Below are 8625 nucleotides of genomic sequence, written 5' to 3'. Positions count from 1 at the left end.
CGGGCTGCCGTGGCGAGCGACTGTTCAAAGATCACCTTGGCGCCTTCGCACCTCCGACGTGTTCTTCCTTCTCCTCGCCTTTCTGGGCCCACTTTTTGAGGGAGGGATGTGTGTGTCTGCGAGAGTACTTTGTTTCTTATGGCCCTTCAGGGAAGGGCAAGAAGTGGGTGGCACAGGTTACCAGTGCAAGTTTATTGGCAGTTTAGGCGTCACTTCAAAGGAACTCACTGCTGAGGTTGGATCCCATAATTCAGAAGTTGTGGGTGCGTTGGAGCAACATCAAGTAAAATAGCAGAGCTGGCAGTGCTGTGTCCAGACAAGTGCATGTGCTACCAGTACCTGGTGGCAGAGCAGCTGGGTTGCACCATCGTAATAAGTTTACTCCAAGCCAGAAGTAAGCAAACGAGACACTGCGAGTGTGTGCATCCTAATCAGAGATGTGTTATTAAGAATAACTGATAACAATTACAATGCTCTAGCTGATCTCATCCAGAGGGAAATATTATGTATGTTAATTACAAGGTTTGGCTTTCTTAGGGAAACATTCCTCGGCACCATTACAAATACCGTAATGAAGATGTCTGTTTGGTCACAGTCCTGCAGTGGGTTCTGGCTGTGCAAGCTCACACCTGCAAGGAGCCCTCTTGTATTCATGGGTTTGCTTTGGTCATAGAAACCTCAGTGCTGTAACTCATAGAGGCCCAAATTTATGCTGTGCACAAGGAGTGGCTAATTAGGAAGTGCCATGGACACTGAAATAAATGTTCAGTTTTATTTTTCTGAGTGAATCACACTACAGAAATATTATCCAAATTAATCTAAGGCACCTTCTGGAGTATTTTCTCCATGTTCATGCATTGTTAGATGCAGGATGTAGACAGACTGTTAGGGCAGTTAATGACAGGGTTTTATCTCAGACACAGTTTCATGGGACCATTCCTTGATTATTTCACTGAATATGATAGTTGCAGCCACTCCAGTTTTAATCACATCACTGCTTTCTTCACAGGATTTCTTTGTGTGGGTTATAGAGTAGTTCTAATCAGTATGTAGGAAATTACCCACTTTATCTTTTTGTTAGTTAAGCATCTACTTTATTAAGCATTCTGGGAGATGTGTGTGTGATGACATATCCACATGTCAGGCAAGTAGCAGTAGTGTGTCATTTGCTTTTACAAATATAAATCACTGGGAGTGGATGCAGCAGCATTTCGGTATAAGAATATTATAGTATTTTTTTTATCTCTTTAGTCAAAGCATATTCCTCCACATCATCTAAGTCACTCTGGATTGTGCTGGGCTGGTAAGTTTGGATCAGGAGTACTTCTGGCGCAGACTGAAAGGAAGTCCATGGTTGCCATGATCTTTTGTCATGTTCTGTCTTATAGCGGTGAAAATTGCTTGTGGTGTTTTGTAATACAGTAGGACAATGACATACTAAGTGCTACATGTTATTGCATCAGCAGGAGCTGGTTGAGCTGCAGGTGACTGTGTAGTTGGTACCAGACAAGAAACCTAGTGTTTTATTTTGCATACCGTGTAGACATTGCTGTTTAAATAATAATTACATGAAATGGAGGATTCATTATTTTCCTGAGTGTTGTGAAGAACAGAATTATTATTGATCAAAGTTTGTATTTCCAGAAGCTTCTACTTTGTTAGTACTTGTTGGAGGGCTCCCTAGTAAAGAGAAGAGGTGGTTGTGACAAGGGGACGTGTTGAACACAGAATGGCAGCTCCTATCTGATGAGAGATTTCTGGTTATGCTCTGCAGGCAAAAAACAATTTCTAGGAATTTCACCCTCAGTGTCTTAAAATTAACTTGTTACAAGAGCAAAAGGAAAGAGTCTCTCCTTGTAGGACTAGCCCCTGGTGAAGCTTTAAGTGGGAGGGTGAAGTGCTGCTCCACTGTCCCTCGCTGTCCTTGCTTCCTACCCACACGTGTTCGTGCACAGGCACAAGCACATCTTGTGGGTGACTCTTTGCACCATCCAGCCTGTGGGGAGGAAAGCAATGATCAACTTCTGAACTGCTGGTGGCAATGAGAGAAGCCCTTTTATGTCCCCGTTTCTTCCTTCCCCTGGAACAAGGGCTTTCTGTGTCTTCCTATTTGCTGCTTTCCTCTGTGTTTTCTGTGCCTCCCTTCCCCCACAACAGTTTCCATTTCTTTGCTTTCTGCCTAGGGATAAATCATTTGGGATGTCAGCATTTTTAACTCATTTGGCAACAAGTGTAGAGCTGGCTAGCGGCTGGAAGGTGATCCTGGCTCTCAGAGTCCTTTTTTGATGCAGAGACAATTGCTGATGTGATTGTAGTTAACAAGTCTGTTAAAATAATGCTAAAGACTTTTGCTTAGATTATTCCTTCTGGGTTTTCAGCTTTCAGAAAATTGACATATTTCTCCTGGTTTGTGGAGATCTGCCCTGGAAATGTGGAACTAACAGGATGTATTTTTCCAAAATCATTGTCCTACATACAGATGAACTGGAATTAAGCTGAATGTAGAGCATCCATAAAGCCCAGATGAAAAAAATAAGATTTGTCTTTTGAAATTGCTGGGAGGGTCTGGTCAGATACTCTGAAAGCTGTCTAAACAAGTTCTATTATTTTACTTTTAAACAGTCTTCTAAGTAAAGTGATATTTTCATGTTATACCGCTGAAAGTAGTTGATGCATTTTGAAAAATAATGCCAATTTGTGAACTTAATTTCTTTTTTAATTACCTTTGTTTCTCATTATGTTTAGACTTTAGGAAGTCACAGGTAAGTATTTCAACATCAGTTAATCAGAGAATAATCAATTTTCCTAGAAGTATTTTCTTAAAAGATATTTTTGTGGAACGTAATTCAAAAGAAAACAAAGCCCACAATAAAAGAGTAATTGAATTATAAATTTGCTGCAATGGCAAGCAGATGACTGCAAATGTACCCAATTTGTGTGAGTGGATCAGGAATATATATGAAATTCTGAACTATGGCCATACATGTAGCAGTTGGGCAGTTATATTTCCCATGACTGAGCATAAATAAATCACAGCAGAAGATAGAGACCATTGTGCTGTTCACACAATCAATAGGATACAGTTTCTGATTCACTGTATGTAATTAAAAAAAAATAAAAATCATGGTCTGTTGATAAATACTAATTTCTCCAGTCTTCCTTGTCTTTTTATTTTTATAATAATACTGTCTTTTTCAGCTTGGAGCTGCATAGTAAAGTTAGATGTGGGCTCTTCAAAGGAGAATCCAGAATATATAAGACGTTGCTGCATGAGGAGAATGCTGCAGCAATTTTTTTCTTAAAACATTTCTTACATATATTGCTTTAGATATTGTTGGTTGGGGTTTTCTTTGAGGGTTTCTCTGAGGCCCATGGTGAAAACATGACAACTAAATGACAAACCATGAGAATGAAATATAATGAAAAGAGGAAAAAAATGTCTTGGAGAAAGTGTCATTTTGTGTTGCAGCAAGTGAGAGTACTACAATAAATGAACCCAGACACACAAAAAAGACTTACTTTAAGCTGATTTTCAGATATTTTCATTTTCACCTTTAACAGCTTCTAGTGCTCAGAAATGATTAATTAAGCAATGTTACTGAAGCAGCTGTACAGCCTCCCTTGTCATTGGTGTCAGTGTTCTATTTCAAAATTCTTTGTATTAATACTGTCTCATTATCTTGAAGATTATGAAGGTATTGTTAGATTCATGTGTTCTACATGATATCTAACATAGTGGTGAAAGTGTCTTGGATTTGAATTTACACACACACACAGAATTAGCTTTAGAGTTCATTAATTGATCTTCATGTTTGCTGACACTTGACACTGCATGTTTTGTGCACCTTCTTTCATACATAATTTCTGACAGTTCACCAATAGGTATTAGTGCTGTCACTCTATTCCAGATGATTAACAGTAAATTTTGTAGGTAAAATTATATAATAGCCTTTAATATTGTGATTGATTCTTTCACTAAAGTTTGACTGTAGGTTGTTGGCCTTTCATTTTGCAGAATTCTTTTTGATCCCTAGTAGGTTTTTCTGTAATGCTGCTTTAGGAAAAAATCTTGTAAATTTCCTGCTAATACAAATGGTCAACATGATAATTGTAGCAATTATAGCCTGGTCTGAACTTTATTAAAAAGCTTTATTAAAAGCTGTATAGTTCTTAAATCAGCTTTTTTTGAGAAGTGTGTCTTCTCAGGGTGGCCGAGACTTTGGGTAGCTGCAGCAGAACTTTTTTGGTTCAACTTCCAAGCATAATCCCTTAAACCTGGTTGGAAAGAATCACCTGTGAAGTGGGAGGATAAATTCAGTATCTGTATCTATTTGATCTTCTGCTGAGATTGCAAAAAGAGCGCCAGTTGGTACCATCTGTGTTTATAGATTTTGCAATAGTATTCACTGGGAGATTATCTGAAAGCCAAATCAGTTTACATAGGTCAGTGAATTGCAGCTTGCAAGGCTTGTGTCTGGGATCATTGTAAACAGGTTTTTCAGCCTTTTTGTTGAACTTTCATTTGTCAAAACCTGACCTCATCACTGAAGTGCGTGGTGGTGATAGTGCGCCAGTTTTATATTTTGGCAAACACATTTGAGAGAAACCTTATTTTAATGGTTAGGTACTCTTGGTTTTTTTCTTAGCAGTATTAGTGCATATTGCTTAGATACATTCTGTGCAAATAGTAATTTTTAGGAGAGAAGGCTGTACTGAAAATACTTTCATTCATACATAGGGGTGGTGTTTTTTTCTGAAATCTTTAGTAAGTCATATATAAAGAGTGCTGTAAATATAGTTACTGTTCCTGCAATTCAAGTACCTGTAAAAGTGAAGGTGCTGCAGATAAGAGTACAGTTTGTCATATTTTAGAAGTTTACTGATGTTCTGCTTTCAGCTGGGTTAATTTCCTTCCTGGTAGCTGGTGTAGTGCTCTGTTTTGGGTTTAGTATGAGACTAATGTTGATAATGCACTGATGTTTTAGTTGTTGCTAGGCAATACTTATACCAAGTCAAGGACTTTTCAGCTTCTCAAGCTCTGCAAGCAAGTAGACTGGGGGTGCACAAAAAACTGGGAGGGGACATAGCTGGGACAGCTGACCCTAGCTGACCACGGGGATATTCCATACCATATGACAATGTGCTCAGCACGTAAAGCTGGGGGAAGAATAAGAAGGAGAGGGAATGATTGCAATGATGGCATTTGTCTTCCCAAGTCACAGTTACCTGTGATGGAGCCCTGCTTTCCTGGAAGTGGATGAACTCTGGCCTGCCCATGGAAAGCAGTGAATGGAATGCCCTTGTTTTGCTTTGCTTGCGTGAGTGGCTTTTGCTTTACCTGCTAAAGTGTCTGTGTATCAACCCATGAGTTCTCTCTCTTTTACTCTTCTGATTCTCTTGCCCATCTCACTGAGGTGGGAGCGAGTAAGCGACAGTCATGACACTAAAGCAAGATTTGTAGAGAATTTCTCAAGAGAGTTCTTTGTGTGTAAGGAATGTTAGCATCTTTCTGCACAACTGTTTAGTACTGATGAATAGTACATATTGAATTGTGCTTGAAATATAAGTATTGGAGGGTATCTCATCCAAATCCTCTAGTTCTCACACCTTTCTAAAATGCTTATTTCACAAAATAAGGCGGTAAGTATACCTGGTCATCGTGATAATTTTAGCAATTGTAACTTGATTTTGGAACAGACACCTGATAAACACTGAATGTCATTTTGCACAGGCAAGTCCAAGTAATTTAAAGTTTACAAGAAAATTTCAAATGTAAATTCTAGTCTAAATATGGTAATATGTTCTTTTATTTTAAATGTTGGGAATAATAACATTTTATATTCAGTCATATTTGTGGTATTGCTTCCGTGCTTTTAGAAAATTGTTTTAACTTGTAAGTTCAACATTAGGTGGTGGGTCAAATTGGGCATAATAATAAAAGTTTCATACATTCTTATGTCTCTTCTCTCTCTCTCTCTCTCTCTCTCTGCACTGATTTTTTGTCAGGCTAGTGTTGCTCTCATGTGGTTTACCTTTGAGGAGTTAACAAAGATCTCATTTTTCTCTGGTTTAGGTTTTCTTTAAGCTACTAATAGACATAGTACATGACAGCTGGCATGCAAGATATTCCACAGACTGCCCAGCTGATTGCTCTGCTGAGATGGTAGATAATTTAGCAGAGGTATCCACTTTGCAGAAATGTGCATGAGGTTTGTGTTGCGTATACATGTTTATTCAATCATTAGTCATGATCATGACTGCATAAAATCAGTGTAATTACCTTCAACCAATCTTTACATCTAAGTGACCCAGACTGCATTCCATGACAGCCCTGACAGCTTGAATTAGAGCTTGCCTTTTATCGCGGCCAGATTTGGAGTACAGAAATATCCAGCCTTTCTTGAGCTTGGTTAATGCAGGAATGGTACATGTTAATGTGAAAGATCCAATCTAAAACAGAGCCTTAGAAATACTCTGATTTATTGATGCTTGACCAGCACATATCAGCAGAGTTTACCTCAATTTTCTGTTGCACACTGTGTGCATTGCACAGTAGGTAAACGATCTGTCACTGTAAGAGTGCACTGGGAGTGTCTCACATGTACATGTGCACTGTACTCTGCATAGTATGCCTGTGCTTCCAAGACACATTTAAAGAATGTCCAGGCAAGATCAGGGAATAGAAGTCCACATTTTCAGCACAATGTCTCCAGCTCTTGACTGCTGGTCTCCCATTCTTTCCACAGGCTTCTTGGAGTTGGGCAGGGGAAGGATCTAAATGCAAAGTTTGTCTGAGCAGGTTGTAACCTAATTTTTTTCAAGGCAACCCTGTACTTCCCTTTAACCCCCCACTTTTATTTTGTTGTTGTTAAATCGGTGAAAAGAAGCGATTCGCCTTAGGTCCCCGAAAGATCAGAAAAATATAGGATTGAAGAGACCTTATGCAGTCATCTAGTCCCTTCTTCTATGTCAGGTTAGGATCATCCATATCTGTCATCTGTGACTTTTCTAAGGAACTCAATGGTCTCCCTTACATCATCATGCTGTGGGGAAGTTTTCTTTTCGTATTATCCAATTCACACCTTTCCCGTTGCAATTTAACATCACAACTGCTCATCCTACATCTGTCTTGGACACAGCAAGTAGCTGTTTTTCTTCTCACACTGTGTTTTATTAACTACCGTAGCCTCCTGTTTCTCACCTCACAGGTGCTGGGTTTTGTGCACCAGTTATTTTTGTTGCTTTTCTTTGAGTTACTTTGATTACTTCACATCTATTTTTTGTTCGTCCAAGTTAAGACTGTGTTCCCCTTAAGGCTTTAATGATGTTGAATAAAGCAGAACAGGATCCTCTTTATACTTACTAACACAATGAGGATGTTTTTTTCAGCACTGTGACTCTTTTTCATGGTCAGGCAGTGATCCATCAGATCCTCATCCAAAGATGCTTTTCTAAGACATTACTCTCACTGATCACTTTATAGCTGGCTATTTCTGCCTAACTGTAGCATCTTGCACATGTTTTTACTAAAGATGACATTGTTTTTTCAGGTAATTCCTCCAGTTAGTCATTTTGAGCTCTCATGTTTTTCTCCAATAAACAAGCTACCTTTTCTAGACTAACATTGCCTGGTTATATAATAGCTTACTTTATCACATCATACAGACCCTGAAAATACTGAAACAAGCATTCTTCAGAAATATTACCTGAAAAAAGGGACAAATTTTTTAACTAAGTCTCTTTTTTTTCCTGTGTGTAATGAACCTTTTCAGGAAAAGAAATATAGAAGAGAGAGAATTTTAGGAGAAAGTATTTTCTGTGCAGTGTAAATGGTTTAAATTAGAAATGTGTATTGAAGAATCTGTGGTAGGAAAAAATCACCGTATTCCCGGTTGTCTTGTGGACTGGGGAAAGCAATTCATGTCACTTGTAATGCTCAGTGGGAAACTATCTTTCTCCTCCTGTCTTTCTGTTAATTTACAGGTGATGGAGGTAAATATTTTCATAAGAATCTCTTGGCCTTCGTAATTGTCTCTTTTTTGCAACATTAATAGTAGTTCATTTTATAATGAAAATTGAAAAATGCACTTTCAGGAGTAGTAGGTGTAGTTAAAAAGGTACAAGTTGTATGTGAAAGAAAAAAACAGAAAGGTCAAATTCTGGCAGAAATAAATGTCCATCAGAACTCAGGTTAGAAAAGAATTTGAGGAGAAAGTCTGCTGCAGAGGACCAGCAGATAACTGAAGGCTACAGAAAAGGGGAAGGCAAGGCACTGGCAAGGACAGCCAGAGATGCATTAACACCTTCCTTACAAAGAACAGTTAAATTGCTGAATAGAAGAGACAACTGGGGATGCAGTGATAGTTTTATAAAAACAGGAATGGCATGGTGAGGGGCTTAGGGATCAATTGTTCATTTTCTCTCCCAGCAGAAGAACTAATGAGCGTGAAAATGAACTAGCAAGTCTAGCAGGTGTTGGATTTGGAGTAGCAAAAAGAGGAGTTCTGTCATGCACATATATTAAGTTGTGTAACTCCACAGGATGTTGTGGATACTGAAAATCTATACTGATTCAAAGTGAGACTGGCCAAATTGAGTGGGGGGAAAAAAGAGTCTGTAGGGGAT

Source organism: Manacus vitellinus, unplaced genomic scaffold, assembly GCF_001715985.3.
Source record: "Manacus vitellinus isolate BGI_N305 unplaced genomic scaffold, ASM171598v3 scaffold_18_pilon, whole genome shotgun sequence".
In the NCBI taxonomy this organism is placed as follows: Eukaryota; Metazoa; Chordata; class Aves; order Passeriformes; family Pipridae; genus Manacus; species Manacus vitellinus.
This window is presented reverse-complemented; position numbering follows the sequence as displayed.